The sequence below is a fragment of the Garra rufa genome, chromosome 9, assembly GCF_049309525.1.
Source record: "Garra rufa chromosome 9, GarRuf1.0, whole genome shotgun sequence".
Classification (NCBI taxonomy): domain Eukaryota; kingdom Metazoa; phylum Chordata; class Actinopteri; order Cypriniformes; family Cyprinidae; genus Garra; species Garra rufa.
Window position 1 is genome coordinate 48,483,651 of NC_133369.1, and position 18,163 is coordinate 48,501,813.

Below are 18,163 nucleotides of genomic sequence, written 5' to 3' on the forward strand. Positions count from 1 at the left end.
TTCGGATTTCTCCTGCCGGTCCGTCGTTACAGGTTACCGAGCTAGCAGTTCAGGCAACATCAGAGATGCTGACACTCAATCAGGTCATGTCCCAAATCAGGTCCAAGGACTGGTTTGTCACGATAGATCTAAAAGATGCATACTTCCACGTCTCCATCCTTCCTCAACACAGGAAGTTCCTGAGGTTTGCTTTCAGGGGCGAAGCATACCAATACCATGTTCTTCCGTTCGGCCTGGGACTCTCACCCCGTACGTTCACGAAGTGTGTGGATGCGATCTGGCTCCTCTGCGACTCCAGGGCATCCACATACTAAACTATATAGACGATTGACTAATTTTAGCTCAATCAGAACAGTTAGCGGCTCGACATCGAGATGTTGTTCTCGCTCACATGAGAACGTTGGGGTTAGGACTAAATGGCAAGAAAAGTGTGCTGTCTCCATTACAGAGGACCACTTATCTAGGCGTGGTGTGGGATTCGACCATGATGCAGGCACGTCTGTCACCTGCTCGGATCGAGACGATCCTCACTGCAGTCAGGAGAGTCAGAGAAGGCCAGTCACTTACTGTAAAAGAGTTTCAAAAACTATTGGGTCTGATGGCAGCTGCATCCAACGTGATACCTCTTGGCCTGCTGTACATGAGACCCCTACAGTGGTGGCTCAAGACCAAGGGGTTCTCCCCGAGGGGAAAACCGCTTCGCATGATCAAGGTCATGCGGTGAGGCCTACGTGCCTTAGACATGTGGAAGAAACCTTGGTTCTTGTCTCAGGGCCGGGTGCTGGGAGCTTCTTTGTCACCGTGTCACGCTAGCGACGGACGCGTCCCTCACCGGTTGGGGAGCGGTCATGAGTGGCAGCTCAGCCCACGGTCTGTGGAGTGGTCGCCATCTCGCATGGCATATCAATTGTCCTCCTGTGGTCCCAGAACAAGCTCCTTTCGCTGAAAGCAGTTCAAATTTCAAATTGGGCATGTCAATTTGGGAGCAGACATCCTGTCGAGGCAGGGGCTGAGGCCCGGGGGAATGGATGCTACACCCAGAGGTGGTGGAGCAGATTTGGAGAGTGTTTGGCCAGGCTCAGGTGGACCTCTTTGCGACTCAAGAGACATCATAATGTCTCCTCTGGTACTCTCTAAATCATCCAGCTCCCCTGGGCCTGGATGCCATGGTACAGATGTGGCTGAGGCTTCGTCTGTACACTTTTCCCCCAATCGCTCTGCTCCTAGGAGTTCTGGAGAGAGTTCGCCGGGACGGGGTCAGTCTATTCCTAGTAGCCCCGTACTGGCCGGCCCAAGTATGGTTCTCAGACCTGATTTCCCTTCTCGACGGCTCTCCATGGGAGATTCCCGTCAGGAGGGATCTCCTCTCACAGGCGGAGGATACCATTCTCCACCCCCGCCCGGAGCTGTGGAAGCTGTGGGTGTGGCCCCTGAGAGGGCACAACTCAAAGCTTTTGGTCTCTCAGCCAAGGTTGTACCCTCGAGCAGGGTATGTACCTAAGGTCCCTACCTCTACACCACAGCTAGTCGTGCTTCAGGCATTCTGTCCTCCTCCCTTCACGGATACAGACCAACAGAAGCTTAATTGCATGTGCCCAGTTCATGCACTGGACTGTTCACAGAGCTGCCCTGTGGCGTAGGTCGGACCAGTTGCTGGTGTGTTACAGTAAACCCAAGAGGGGTTTACCGGCTGCTAAACAGACTTTGAGCAGATGGATCGTGGATGCCATCTGCTCCGCCTACGAGTCCTCTGGTCTCCCCTCTCCATTGGGGGTCAAGGCTCACTCTACTCGCACTATGGCCGCTTCTAAAGCTCTTCTCGCCGGTGTCCCAATTCATGACATCTGCAATGCAGCGGAATGGTCCACGCCACTTACCTTTGTCCGGTTCTATGACCTTGACCTTCGTGCCACTCCTGGCGCCTCTGTTCTCTTGCCCTAGCTTTCTGGGCAGGGACTTGGAATTCTGGAGGCGTGGGCATCTCATTCCCAATAGCGTTTTCGGACGCTGCTCGAGTTTCCGGAGGGGAACGTCCCAAGTTACGTATGTAACCATGGTTCCCTGAGGAAATGAGACGCTGCGTCTCGAACCATACTTCCGGCATACCTGCGAGCGGTCGCTTCACTCCTTGAAGGTGACGCCGTTGCTGACGCAAGTGCTTTTATAGCTTCCTGGTTGCTTACATCACCACGCTCGTGACGTCACTCCCTTCTATTGTACAGTCTACACTTATTCAGAGCATGGTTCGCCAATGGCGTTCCCCATAGCGTTTTCGGACACAGCGTCTCGTTCCCTCGGGGAACCATGGTTACATACGTAACCTGGGACGTTTTTCTCTAGTTCATGTGGGCCATAATTATCGGCACCCCTAGAAGTTTGTCTAAGTAAAATATCTCTGAAGTATATTCCCATTAATATTACAATTTGTTTTAGCACACCAGGGTGGCTAAGAGTATAAAATTGTCCAGCCACGACTTTCTGTTCCACAGGATTATAAATATGAGGAGCACAAAGGCCAAATTCCCTTAATCATCCATCACAAAGAGTAACATCAAAGAATGTAGCTCTGATGTGCAGAACAAGTTTGTTGAGCTTCACAAAATAGAAAGTGGCTGTAAGAAAAGAGCTAACACATTGAAAACCCCAATTTCCACCATTAGGGCAATAATAAAGACGTTTCAATCAACTAAAGATGTTACAAATCTGCCTGGAACAGGACATGTGTCTATATCATCCTAATACACAGTGAGGAGGAGACTTTGAGGGGTTAAAGACTCTCCAAGGATCACAGCTGGGGAATTGCAGAGATTAGTTGAGTCTTGGGGTCAGAAAGCCTAAAATAAAATGATCAAACAGCCCCTGTATCACCACATATTGTTCCAGAGGGTTTAAGAAAAAACTTCCTTGCTCACAAAAAAAAAAAAAATTCTCCATGCACATTCAGTTGTCAGACACAACTGGAACTTCAAACAGGACTGGCTTCTATGGTCAGATAAAACGGAAAAAAAAGAGCTTTTTGCCAACAAACCCACCAGATGAGTTTGGTGCAAACAGGGATAAAAAGTACCCCATGCCCACGGTTGAAAATACTGCTGAGTGTTTAATGTTGTGGGCCTATTTTTCTGCCAGAGGTCCTGGACACCTTGTTCAGATACATGGCATCATGGATTCTATCAAATACCAATGGATAAAAAAAAATCTTAACCTGACTGCCTCTGTTAGAAATCTTATATGGGTTGTGGTTGGATCTTCCATCAGGACAATGATCCAAAACAAACATCAAAATCAACACAAAAATGTGTCACTGAGCACAGAATGAAGCTTGTGCCATAGCCATCCCGGTTCCCTGACCTGAACCCTGTAGAAACTGAAGAGAAGAAGCACCAACATGAAGCTAGGAATCTGAAGGATCTGGAGAGATTCAGTATGAAGGAATGGTCTCTGATCTCTAGTCAGGTGTTCTCCAAACTCATTAGACATTGTTAGAGAAAACTCAGAGCTGTTAATTGTTGAAATAATTGGGTGCCAATAATTGTGGCCAACCTGAACTAGAGAAAAACATTTTTACTTCAGTTTTACTTCAATGAAAGATTTTAATTTTGTGATTTTTTTGAATGAAAGATCTAAAGTATAAACGATGCCGATTTAATTTCACAGTCACCTTTGCTCATATTTACCAAGGGTGCCAATATTAGTGGAGGGCACTGTACTGTACATATACGACTATACAGTTTGTATGTATATATCTGCTTAAATTTGAATTGAGTAGTACAGTGCTTCTGAAATGGTTCGTCACAACCCAAAAATGGATTACAGGTAGGTTCTGATAGGGTCATGTGTGATTGTCCAATTTTTAATTAGGCAGATGCCAACACAAAATAAATGTGTTTATACTCATGCTTGTTGGGTCTATAAGAGGTCATAGACATTTGTCACATTTGTACAATAATCATGACATAATCTGTTCCATGACAATTTTACAGCATCCCTCCGCCACCCCTTCTCCACATTTACAGCTATTTCTATCCTAACCTATGGGGGGTACTCTGAGTCCGGGGCAAAATTCCAAGCTCGGAGCCCTTCCTTCAGACAGCACGCCAAATACGCATACCCCTTTTCTGTTTATTATATGTAAGTGTGAACTTCTGAAACAATTTTGGTATTGTGGCATGGCTTCATAGCAGACATGGAATAAAAAAACTACAAAACTCTGTTTTCTATTGATTTCATGGGGTTTTTAAATTTCAGCAGCAGCAATTGTTGAGCAATAGCACATATTTGTTAAGACAGAAATACACAGAGCAAATAACTGCTTCAATTTTCACATCTGCAGGATCAATTTTCTAAATCATTGTTGTATGGTGACTCCGCACGTATGTTTACAAACACAAAACTAATTTCAGCGGTTCAAGTGGTGCTGTTTCGGTGATTGCAAACAATATTATTTGTCAGGTGCTTTAACCTGCGGTAGGCCTCGCCGCCATTCCATTATAAATACAACACAGCGGTTTCCGCCAGGTGAATTTTTCAAAATCATTCCGCTTCATCTTTCATCTAAAGCAAATAAATACTTGCTTCTGTGTGTATGCTAAGGGCAGTTCTGTCCTGGAACATCCCTGCATCTCAGAATACCATCTTAGAAAAAAATAGGCAAGTCAAATCATCAGGACAGCATTAACCCTCTTTGACTGATACACCCCGCGGCTCTCACACATATTTTACCCTCCTTGGGTATTTACATACTACTGTTAGAATCACATATTCACTGTAATGTCAACATGAGAGTGGATGCTGGGTGCTTTCCATCACTTTGAGGGCACCTACAGTACAGTGCAGCAGGGAGAAAATAGCTGCAGGACAGTATTTCTAGATTTAAGTGCTTAACATGGTGGACTTACTGCATGTTTGTACTTATCATTATGTAGAATAAAACATTATTATGTAGACCAACATTGAAATATTCAATTCTTGGAACCCCAGAGTCTTAGATGTCAGAGTCAGAGTTTAAATGTAAAGTGGACTGTTTCCTGAACGCTGCCTGTGAGTCATTGTTTATTCCTCTGCGATGCCCCAATCACTTTGACTTCATTGCTATGCCGACAAGGTGGGTTTATGCAATGTTCTCTTCTCATACCTCAGCAGCAGAGCAGTGAAGCATGGTAAGAAGGCGGCCTGTCAGATGCCAGTTTGCTGTGTAATTAACATAATTAAGGTCATTCATATGCATAAGGTTAAAATGTTCTAGACTGATGCATGTAAGTTCTAACAAATATGCAAGACTCCAGTCAGTATTGAAAAGGCAAACTATTTAAAATGTTCATTGCCAGTGGATTTAGCCATTATAAAGGAAACTTTAATCAATAAGGAAAGTCAAAGTGCACAAGCCAGAAAGACGGTACCGAGTTTGTTGAATATAGCTTGAAAGATTTAGGGGGACTTAAAACCAGAATTGTTGGTCTCGGATAAGACATTTTAAAAAAGTTTGAACAATACTAAAACATACAAGAAAAAATCTGCAAAAATAAATGGCAAAACTACTGTAAAATTACAAATAAATACATAATTAAATATGAATTAGTATGAATTAAAGTATCATTTGAATTTTTTTTTTTTTTTTAAGTTTATATAAAAAGTTTACGGCATTAGCAGTTATAGGCTCACTGGAAAAACATGGTTCTACCTATATTTTTGTAACTCAAAAAACTAATGTCACATAACCAGTTTTATATGTTTGGCTTTTCTGACATAGTAACCTTGCTAAGTAGCTCACCAGGTACTTGACTTGATTTGTCTTGACTTGATGTGGAGCACTCAAGTACTTGTCATGAAACATAAGTCACGATAAAAAGAGCTCAAAGACTTGTATAAACAAGCTAAAATGGCATTGTTGCTTCAGTATATGCGTTTTATCTCTTTGCTTTTCTTGACACTATCAGTTAGGTTTAGTGTCGGGTTTAGTGTAGACAGTACGTTATTTTCAAACATAATGGAGCATTAATCTTTTAGTGGTACTGGACATTTCTTCTCAAAACTTCTATGATATGTACAACAACCAACATAAGAAAGGATAGCCAGATTTGCATTAAAATGTTTTGCATTAAACTAGCTGCACTTTTAGCACCACTTACTGGACATTTAACTTTAAAAGTGTTGCATGTTTTTTTTTTTTTTTTTTTTTTTTTTAATGAGCCTAGGTTGAAAAAAAATATATAGAACACTTTATGTATTAATACCTACAATTACTAATGAGAAATATTGTGATTAACTGTGATTAATTCAATGAATTAATCAGCATGTCAGGCATATCAAATAATTTCAGCATATCATTAATTAGATTACATTATGACAATCTATTGACAAGAAACATAATGAGACTTGTTATCCAAATGTTTGTTCAAGCAGCGTTGTGACGCAAGAGGCAATCAGTTCCATGACATCACAGAAAGTGGAATAACAACTTTGAGCAGGACTCTGGAAATGGTGAGTAAAATATCAAGAGAGCGAGAGCAGAGTCTTTTGATGTAAGTCTGCCTCTGCAACAGAATTATGGCTCTAAATTGGTTTCAAGGGACTGCAGCAATGCATGAAATAATGTCCTGTGGCATGTTGTGAAGACTGACTCCCAGTGGTAGCAAACACACTGACATAGCCATGCAACCAAGATTTCCCGTCTCATCCCGTAGCGGAAACATGCATATTTCCCCTTCTGATTAACAACCACTATCAGAATAATCAAATCTGGCAAAGATTCAGCAGAAATGAAGTGGTTCATCAACATCCTTTTCAACTGCCTCACAGAGAGCTCTCCTACGCAGCACAAATCATGTTCTATAATGAGAAATGAGACTGGAATGTGCAGACGTGAGTTTGGTTTACCCACAATGCCTCTCTCTTAGGCAGGTTTGTCATTAAAGGACACTCAGATCAACGGAAGACACCCACTTAGCACTGAAGACCAGAGCAGCCCTGGAAAATAAGAAAATAACGGCGGCTCCAGGTAGACTTAACTGCAATTTTCCAGCCCGGCACTGAGCTTTTCATGGGGAATAAGGATGAAAATGGTGATCTAATTGAATCTCCCTGGTAGCTTTCACCATGACTATGGAAACATCAAAGCCCATCGTGGGAATGATGGATTCAAACTATTTATCATAGTTATTTTGCTTTTGGCACAGTGGATGCCGAATTTCATTCTGTCACCATTTCTGTACATTTCCTTCATGTTCTGAACCTTAAAGGCTGCTGTTTAAATGTTTAGAAACAAGTTGTGCCGACAGACACAGCCCACACACACGCACGCGGCATATTGTAACTGCATTGCACATTAAATATCACATAAACACAGATGATTCACACTTCACTATGTGTTTCATTTTACTGAACTGCACTTTGAATTGCCACTTAGTAACGGAACCGTTTGGCAATGTGGATTAAGAGAATAGAAGACAAAAACAACACAACTCGCATTTAATTAATCGTATGGTTTTCACTTTTTCGTCAGTGTTTCTATCCATATTAGAAAAAGGGAGCAACAGTGCCTGACCTTTCCTATGGTTTCTATGGCAACTGAAAATGGGGTAAGAATTTCAAGCACGTTCGATAAATTCCTCTTTGGTATCTCAGCACAAAAAGCAAAGCACTAAGCAATTAATCAGGGGCTTTTTGGGAAGAAAAATGTATAAAGGACACAGAAAAAAAAAAAAAGAGTCTTATCCGGACAGGAGCTTGAGAAAGCCATTTCTTTTCTACTTGATATATTCAAATGATTGACTCAGCAGTCAGAGGCGATTTTAATATGTCTTAGTAAATATAAGCATGTATATGCGTGCGTGGGGGTAGCTTTAATTTAGTAGATATCTTCACATATTAACATGAAAATGAAAAGGAAGTGGATTTAGAGAACAGACCTTTATTTAAGCAAAAGGGCTCTTCTCACATATTAAACATGAACCTGCGAAAAACTGAATTATTGTAATGTCAGGTATTCCCTCAGGCACATCAGAGGGACTAGCACTCTGCTCATGTCAACTGAGATGGAGAAATCAAATGAAAACTTTAAATATGGTACATTTTCTCAGATGGTACTGCATTTTTAGATGTGTGGGAGTAAAGTGTTCAGGCTATCTTAAAAAAAAAAAAAAAAACATTTTCAAGGTATACTTCAAAGCCTGTTTACTTTTTTACTGGTGTTTTGTGCATGATTCATCAGTATAATCTTTCATCAAAAATTTGCTATGGCTCTGAAATGATATTATTTTTTGGCTAATGTCACCATTTCCTATTACTTTTCAACCACTGTTCTCCAGTCGCCTCTAATCTGACATGCAATGCCTAAATAAATGTAAATTTTTATATTATTATTATTATTATTATTATTTTAAATTTTATTATTTATTTATTTAATTTTCCTGACTGCAGGACTTATTTCCTCCTTCTTTAGCTATGCCAGACTGCAGAAGTAAAATGGGTTTTTTAATATTTAAAAGTCACTGGAATCCAGAATCACACGCTTAAATTAATCACGCGTGAAGCTTCATTTGAGCAAACAGAAATTAATCATTAGTTCAATTAAATGAATCAATTAAACGGCTAATTTTCAAGACGCACTCTTTTCCTGAGACCGTAAAAACAGCTGTAGGCCAGTGATGTCAGTGTGTTGACGCTACAGTACAGGCAGATTTCCAGAGGATGCATCATCACAATTAGCGTGATGAGGGGCTATGGGGGGGAATACAAATAATTAGGATGTTTTTCTGACTGTTTAGGTCAGTGTCTGCGACATTTAATGGAATGATTCTTGTATTCATTCAAACCACACAGTTTCACACTTACTAGCGAAGCTACTGTGGGGATACGGTGGGAGATGTCATTAGATTAATGTTTGCTGTCTGTATAATTACACATAATAGTCTGCCATCATTTATGGGCTTGCTTTTTCTAGGATGTGTCTCATGTACTAGCATGTAGTTAAACTGCACTCATGTAATTAGCATATAGTAAAGGCACATTAAAAGAAAGAATCTTTTATTTTTATATTCACTAAATATTGAATTTAAAGCTGGAGTATGCCATTTCTGCTCTACTAGTGTCATAGTTATGTCAGTTTATGTCTTTGGTTTCTCCCATTGTCTCCCCCTGTGGTTCTGTGTCGTTTTGGTTTAGCCCCATCATCTGTGTCATCACCGTCACCTGTGTTTAGTAATTAGTCTGTCTTCATAAGTCTGTTTGGTTCTTGAGTTCAATGTCGGTCTTTAATCGTTCAATGTGTTCGTGTGTGGATGTTCCTGCTTGTTCCTGCCTGTTATTCTAAGTATATATTAAAAGATAGTGTTTATTGTAATCTTGTTTCTCGTCTCGTCCGTCCAGCACGTCACCTTATTACAGAAAGACCGACCGAAAAAGTTTACCCGGCACTTTCCCCTGCGTTTATTTTCCGTCTTTTTTTCCCTCAGTGTTTTGTTTTTTATTGTTTGATCATGGACCCTACTGTTCGTCTCATCCTCCTGAGGCAGGAGGAACGCTCTCTTGAGGACCATACACGTGAGTTCATCTCCCTGGCAGAACATTCCCACTTCCCGGATAGCAGCCTATGCATCTACTATCACGTAGGACTGAATCCCACCACCAAGGCGCTGCTATCCGGGGAGGGTCCTCAAGAGAGCCTGCCGGACTACATCGAGTGGGTGTTGGCGTCCTGCCACTCTTCCTGGACTGTCGGCGTCATCGAGGAGGACGTCAACCCCACTCACGACCCAGAACCCAGCCAAACATCACCCCGACATGCGGAGTTACAGCCTGAGCCCACCGCAGATGGAGTGCCAGAGCCGAGAGCGACAGAGCCTGACCCATCTGACCAGGTGCGAGAGCCGGCATCAACATCCGCGACGGTGGAGTATGACGTGGAGCAAGAGAGGGCTACAGAGAGCCCTGCCCACTGCACCACCGCTGAGGGTGAGCTTGGATCCAATTCTGGGGATTTAATAGACTTCTTCTCGGATCTTGCCCAAGACAACTCATATGACTTAATTGACTTTTTCTCTGAGCCACTGACCTGTATAGACTTCCCTCCCACCCGCCCTCGTCTGTCTGAATCTGCCTGGTCCCCGCTGGTTCCGCCCAGCCGTCCTGAGTTCCCGCTGGTTCCGCCCAGCCGTCCTGAGTTCCCGCTGGTTCCGCCCAGCCGTCCTGAGTTCCCGCTGGTTCCGCCCAGCAGTCCTGAGTTCCCGCTGGTTCCGCCCAGCCGCCCCAAGTCTCCCAGGTCAGCAGTCAGTCCCCCAGCTCACCCTCAGCCCACCACCTGTGCAGTGGGCTCGCCGCGGGACTGCCAGCTTCCATCGGCGTCTCGGCTGGAGGATTCCTCAGCTCCGCCTCCAGCCTCCGAGTCCAGGACTCCGCCTCGGCCCTTCGACCCCGCGGTTCCACCACGGCTCTCGACGCCCTCCTCTCCACCATCGCCCGTCGATCCACCAGCTCCACCGGGCTCCATCGTCTTTCCGGCTCCGCCCTGGTCAGTCGTCACCCCATCGGCTCCTCAGGACTCTGCTCCTCCGGCTGTGCCTCGTCGCGCCGTCCCACCGGCTCCTTGGGACTCCTCCTTCCTGCGGGCACAGCCTCCATCCTCTGTCGCTCCGGCTCCGCCGCGGATCTCCGGGACTCCGCCTCCGCCTCGGGCGCCAGAGCCTGCTCCACCTTGGCCCTCCGGATCCTCGGCGTCACCCCGGATCATCGGATCTCCATCTTCGCCTCGGGCTCCTTATCCATCTGCTCCGCCTCTGTCGGTCGGCCCCATGGAGTCGGCACGCCTTCATCCACCATGGTTCCTCCCTCCGTCGGCTCCACAGTGGGCCGTCATCATGGCTGCGGTCTGGGTCGGTTCCTCCTGCCTTATGCCCCACCCATGTCCTCCCTCCGTCGTCGCCCCTCTGGACTGTCTTGTCTAACCCTTGGACTCTTGTTTTGGTCCCCCTCCCGGGGTTGCGTCCTCCACCTAAGCCTCCTCCATGGACTCTGTTTTTCAGTTTTGCTGCCCCTCTAGTCTGTTTTCTGTTTCTGTTTTGTACGGCGCGAGGACGCGCCTTTGCGGAGGGGGGCGTAATGTCATAGTTATGTCAGTTTATGTCTTTGGTTTCTCCCATTGTCTCCCCCTGTGGTTCTGTGTCGTTTTGGTTTAGCCCCATCATCTGTGTCATCACCGTCACCTGTGTTTAGTAATTAGTCTGTCTTCATAAGTCTGTTTGGTTCTTGAGTTCAATGTCGGTCTTTAATCGTTCAATGTGTTCGTGTGTGGATGTTCCTGCCTGTTATTCTAAGTATATATTAAAAGATAGTGTTTATTGTAATATTGTTTCTCGTCTCGTCCGTCCAGCACGTCACCTTATTACAACTAGTGTCATCTAGCAGAACTACAAAAATAAAGCATGTTTTCAAACAACCTTTGCAAATGCATCCCCCTTCTCAAACATCAAAAACACAGCACATACTGGTCTATAAAAGTCAAAGGATGTTTCATTAGATAAAAGTAGGCTACTTTCCATAAAAACTTAAACATATTAGGAACAATTTTAACACGTTTATCTTAAGAAGAAACAAGTTTGCATGTTTGTCGTATTGATTGAAACCCAAACATTCCATAAAAAACTAATGTTTATCCTTGTTTTACCCCATTGTCTGTCTCTATGTATTTTGGCAAGTCTTAAATTTTTGGCTTGCACTTCTGTAACAAAATCCAAATGTTTTTTTTTTTTTTTTTTTTTGTACATCAGTGTTAACTGTTGCCTGTGTTAAATTGTGACTTCTGTGCCAGACGTGAACGATCAACAGCAGGTTCAGATTTCAATTCAATGAAACCTTGGACTGGCATGGTTTGGATTACTTGTGGATTATTGTAATGTTTGGACCAGATGTTTGGACTCTCATTCTGATTTCACCCATTCACTGCTGATGATCCATTGGTGAGCAAGTGATGGAATGACACCTTTCACCACAAGAAAATAATAGGTTCTATTGTGATATCATGTTGTCTTTAAAGATCAGTTTGAAGAAAAGAAAAGGACGGTTTGCTTATTTAAAATTTTGGCTGGTCCACACCAGTACTCTGGTAATGGACTCTTTACTCTTTAGCTTATAGATAGTCAGATTCATTAAGAAGAGAAATAAGCTTGTAAAACTAGTCAACCATTAACTGCATAAATAAATGCAAAATGGTGCTGCGCTGTGCTCTATGAGAACAATTGGGAGCAGATTCTGCCTTCAATTTAAAGCACTCAGGAAAATCTAAGACTTTGTCACAAAATACAGCGGTAACAGTTCCTTAAAAGCCATGAAAGGCACATTCCTCTGAGACCAATAGGCTCATTAGTGCTAATGGGATGAAAGGAAGGCAACAAAAGATATAAACTGACATTTTAGCTGGCTTAGCCTGCCCTAAAAACAATCTCTCTCACATTCCCTCCCTTCCTCTCTAAACCTTGATCAAGGTTACTCACTGAACAGGAAAATTAAGCTGACAGTCTTGAAAGTATGCAAGCCACCAGAATCAACATTAGCTGAACAAGAGTAATTGAAATGACATTTAAGAAACAAAAGTGACATATTTTTCAGGAGGTTCCACTGTCAATATTGCTTCTACATTGAACATTTGTTGAGTGCTAATTTTTGTTCAACCGAGACATGACCAGGTTTTTCACAACAGTGAAAGTTAGAAACTTTCACGAGTTCCCACTTACTGATAATAAACAGAGTAAAAGGATAGCGTATAAGGTTAAGCGTATTTGGCGTGCTGTCCGGGAGAGGGCTCCGAGCTCGAAATTCGTTCCCGAGCCCGGGGCACTCCCCCTGCCCGGGGAGAGGGTCCGAGCTCGGCAATCGGCCCGAACCCAATAGCTCCCCCCTATAGAGAGGAGACGGGGTGGTGGAGGGATGTTGAAACGAGAGATAGGAAGGTAAGGCTGCTTTGATTATTTATAGTGATTCCCTTTAACACTGATTGGATAGGGAGTGATTACTGATGATGCATTGGCCGTGTTAATTATCTGTGTGTGCTCCTCCCGAAATTTGTTAATAAAACATCACTTCACGAGTTCCCACTTACTGATAATAAACAGAGTAAACGGATAGCGTATAAGGTTAAGCGTATTTGGCGTGCTGTCCGGGAGAGGGCTCCGAGCTCGAAATTCGTTCCCGAGCCCGGGGCACTCCCCCTGCCCGGGGAGAGGGTCCGAGCTCGGCAATCGTCCCTAACCCAATAGCTCCCCAAAAGGCTAAACGATCGCAGGACAGCAGCCAAGGGAAAACCGCTGTAACCCCCAAAAGGTGCTCAGTTTTTTTTTTTTTTTTTGGCTGAAGGCATGCTGGATGATTGTAGCAGTGGGGCTGCTAAGGCAAAATATGAAGAAAAAGGGGGGCTCCTGCGGGAGCGGGTACTGCTGCGGCAGTGAGGGAAAAGGGGGGGGGGGGGTGCTTCTGCGGAAGCTGGTACTGCTGTGGCAGTGAGAAAAAAGGGGGGGGGTGCTTCTGCGGAAGCTGGTACTGCTGCGGCAGTGGGGAAAAAGGGGGGGGGGGTGCTTCTGCGGAAGCTGGTACTGCTGCGGCAGTGAGGAAAAGGGGGGGGTGCTTCTGCGGGAGCTGGTACTGCTGCGGCAGTGGGGAAAGGGGGGGTGCTTCTGCGGAAGCTGGTACTGCTGCGGCAGTGAGGAAAAGGGGGGGGGCTGCTTCTGCGGAAGCTGCTGGGGCGGCACCTAAATCAATTGATGAGGGCCCGGTGGGCTTCTTTAATATGGGATCTGTCTGTTCGGATATAACTCTTGAAAGCGTCCAATGACCAGCGCCCCAGTGTTTGGATTTGTTGCTGTGACACCTTTTTGGGCTGCTGTTGTAGCTGCACCTATTCGAAAGGAGTGGCTAGAGAAGTTATCAGCTGGGGTACCTGATAGAAGCAGCACCGCCTTGAGATGCTTTTGGAACCAGAATCGAGAGACAGGACGGTTGAAGTCGTCTGTGAAAACGGGGTCAGATGGATTTTTTGATTGGGATCTTCTGAGCTGGAGGAAGGCTAGGAGGGTTTGGAATGGTTGGATGGGCGACTGGAGATTAAATATATAGATAAAATGGCCTTTCTTTAATTGGTCTGACTTGCTTTGCTTTATGAAGTAGGAAATAACTTCATCATCTAGCACTGCTAGGTCGGAGATGGTTGGGTGCATGTTCGGGTTGAAAACGGATGTGGTAGTGAGTTCAGAGCATCTGAGGAAGCCGAAGAATGCCAGGATGAACATGGCGTCTAAGTACGGGCGGTGTGTAAAGATTGGTAACTTTTACGGAGAGTAGAGACGCATTTAGTTAGAATTTTTAGGGTTATAGGTTGGCGGGTGTTGGGGCGGGTAGGGTGGGTTTTTTGAATACCTTTGATGAGCAGGGACGTCTGGGAATTGGATATATTGGGTGAAAGTGAGCCCTATATGAGCTTATGAAAAAATTGGATCCCGCTTAGGTATCCTTTGATTGAGCTGATCTGGAGGTTTTTAATGATGTTGAGGTAAGAGATGAAGGAGGTAATGGCTAACAGGGAAAAATCTGGGAGAGGTCTCAGAGGGTGATTTAAGGGAATATCAGCTCTGAATAGGGAGGTACTGGGGTTGGGAGAGAATCCGCCTCCGGGGCTAATGCTCTGAATTTCTGAAAGGAAAAGCAAGAGAAAGAGTCAGCTATTACATTTTTTGAGCCAGAGATGTGATGAGCAGTCATGATGAATTGGTCACGAGCTGAAATCCAGATCAGCCGTCTTAATAAGGGCATTAATGCGGAAGAATGGGAACGACCTTTATTAATGCAATGCACGGTGGCTTCGTTGTCGCAATGCACGATTATACTAGTGGCTGACCATTCTTTACCCCATAGGGCGGCAGCGACGACTAGAGGGTACAGCTCGAATAGCGCTGAAGACGATAAGTGCTGCGGTAAGTCAGTTAGCTGGGGGGGCCATGTGGAAGCGAACCACCGGCCGTGATAGAAACCTCCGAACCCGACGGAGGGAGCGGCATTGGTAAATAACTGAATGTCGACTGGGGAGGAAACCAGATTTTTGTAGAAAAAAGATAAGCCGTTCCATTGTTTAAGGAAGGATATCCACAGGCTAAGTTCGTTACGGCATGAATCATTTAAGTATATCTGATCTTCTAGCGCGTGAACAGAGGACGCGAGAGAGAGGAGATGCGAGATGAAGGGGCGGCCTTGCGGAATAATGTGCATCGCAAAATTCAGGTGGCCGAGGATGGATAAAAGCTCGCGTTTGGAGCAGCTGGAGGCGGTTAAGAGAGAGGAGGCTACCAAAATAGTCCTGTCGATTTTCTCTTTAGGAAGGGAAGCCTGAAATTTTTGGGAATCTAGATTGACGCCCAAAAATTCGATGGAAGTGTTAGGACCTGTGGTTTTTTCTTGTGCGAGAGGGATCCCTAGTTCGATCCCTAGTAGTTTGGGTTGTCGCGAGATGGGTGGTTGGAAGGGAGTTGGGGGGAGAGATAATTAAAAAATCATCCAGAAGATGAACCAGGAACGGTAGATTGTAATTGTTAGAGAGGATCCAGCAAATCGCCTCTGACAACATATCGAAATAAATAAAATAAAATTTTTCCTGCCAGCGGATTCCGAATAAATACCAGTAGTCAGGGTGGATGGGCATGACTTTGAAGGCAGAAGTAATGTCGACTTTGGCCAGCCAAGCGCCACAACCTGCTTCTTTAATCAGGGTGATGGCTTGATCGATGTCGTGATAGTGGAGAGAAAATTCTTCAAGGGGAATGAGGCTGTTAATACTTGGGAGCGGGGAATTATGTGGGGATGAGAGATCGATTATGAGGCGTTTTTTACCTGAAAATTTTCTGGTTGCGACGCCGATGGGGCTGACTCGAAAAACATCAAAAGGCGGAACGGAAAAGGGGCCGATCATGAAATTTTCTTCTATTTCTCTTTTAATTAAGATGTCGACTGTTTCGGGTTCGGTGAGAGCGGATTGAAGGTTGGGACAGATGAGACTTTGGGAGGGGAGGCTTACGACGCCCGGGTTAAAGCCATAATTCCACTGAGCGGTACGGATTGCACATTTTGCCGAGAACATTTTGTGGTAGGTGTAAAAATGCGAGCCACCGTATGAAAGCGCGAGCTCAGCGATTATCGTAAGGTAATCGCTGAGCTTGCGTCTCCTGTGGGGAAAAACAGAGCATATTACCTCTGAGAACCGGTTGCACACGATGGTGAATTCACTAAACGAAAGAATGCGAGATGAGTTGTGAGTGGAGTTTTTTAGGGTAACAGAATATTTGCCGCAATTTATTAGGCGATCCGTGTGTGAAGGAGAGAGAGGGGATAGAAGGGTGTAGAGGTCAATGTCTGCACCTGCTAGGATTTGTGTCCGGATGGAATTGGCAACGGGAGGTGGATCCAGGGCGATTGTGTTTGGAGGGATGGGCAGGGGTGTGGCTGAGGCTAGCGTGAAAGTATTGCGAGAATGTGCGGAGAGAGAGACTGCCGGGAGTGATAGCGGATGCGCGCTCACGCTATTACTTACTCCTGGGGTAGGAAGGGAATAGGGATAGATGGGGGGGTTAACAGGCGCCGGAGCTAGAGACAAAAGCGGAGGCATGCTCGCGCTGTAGGTAGCTCCTGGGGCGGAAGAGAAAGAGGGATAGATGGAGGGGTTAACGGACGCCGTGGCTTGCGCCGCAAGTGGAGGCATGCTCGCGCTATAGTTAACTCCTGGGGCAGAAGAGAAAGAGGGATAGATGGGGGGGTTATTAGACGCCGGAGCTTGAGCTGAAAGCGGAGGCATGCTCGCGCTATAGGTAGCTCCTTGGGTGGAAGAGAAAGAGGGATAGAGGGAGGGGTTAACGTACACCGTGGCTTGTGCCGCAAGCGGAGGCATGCTCGCGCTTGAATGGGAGGGCGGCGCTGCCGGCCATGGGTAGGGGAGAGGATTGGGAGTGTGAAAAAGTATCGGCTGTAACTGTGTCTTTGTAGCCGGCTGAGGGTTTGCACTAATGCGACGGCTTGGAGGGGCGACGGCCTGAAGATCGGTGCTGTCATCGGCGCGCTGATGCCCAAGACGGAAGTGGGGGCGCGCACTGGCAGGTGCTGCGCTCGGGGCGCGGCCCAGGCTTGCTGAAGGCCTTTTAGCATTAGCATGTCCTAGCCGTGAATAAGGGGCGCCGCGGCCCGTGCCTGAGGTGTACGCGGCTTTAGGAGGAGGGGTGTAGTTTGGCGGATCGCCCGCCTGCAGTGAAGTGAAGAGGTCGAGGAGCTCTGCTTTAGTGGCTCGACGCGGAAAAGTGGCGCCGGCACTGGTGAGTGCTTGGCGCAGTCCAGCCACGGTCCATTTCCCTGTAGCTGGGATGGAGGAAAGGGCTGAGGCGAAGGCGGCTGATGCCTCGAGGGTGAAGGTGATGGTGGGGTTCGGCGAGCATGAACGGTGGAACGGGAGGTTTTACGGCCCCGTTTTGCAGCCGCAGGCTCGCTTGGAGGGTCCTGCAGGACGACGTTTGCCTGTGTCGCGACAGGTGATGTTTGCGAGGCAGCGGCCTCGAGAAGATTTTCCTCTTGGAGAAGGTCGATATCTGACATTTTTCCTGGCTTGGTTGGACCGAAGTCGGTTGAAACGAGAGATAGGAAGGTAAGGCTGCTTTGATTATTTATAGTGATTCCCTTTAACACTGATTGGATAGGGAGTGATTACTGATGATGCATTGGCCGTGTTAATTATCTGTGCGTGCTCCTCCCGAAATTTGTTAATAAAACATCACTTAATGTCACACGACTAACAACCTACATTTCATGATCCTTCTCAAGGTATTTTTTTAAAGTATTTTATCACTGCGCAAATATATAGATAGATAGATCATTTATTATTTAAATACTGCTGCTTGGAATACCCCTTCGTCGAGTAAAAGAATCACTCTCTTGAGGACCACACAAGGGATTTTTTTAGACCTAGCATACCTGACTAGCATATAAGCTGCCTATGCATTTTTTTTTTTTTTTTTTTTTTACGTGGGAATAAACGCTGCCACAGAGGTTAAGCTGTCCGGGCGTGGTCCTCGAGGGATCTTCGCTGTTTTTTGTGGAGTGGGTGCTGAAGATGAATGGATCCCAATTCACTGTTTGCCCCGCTGAGGAG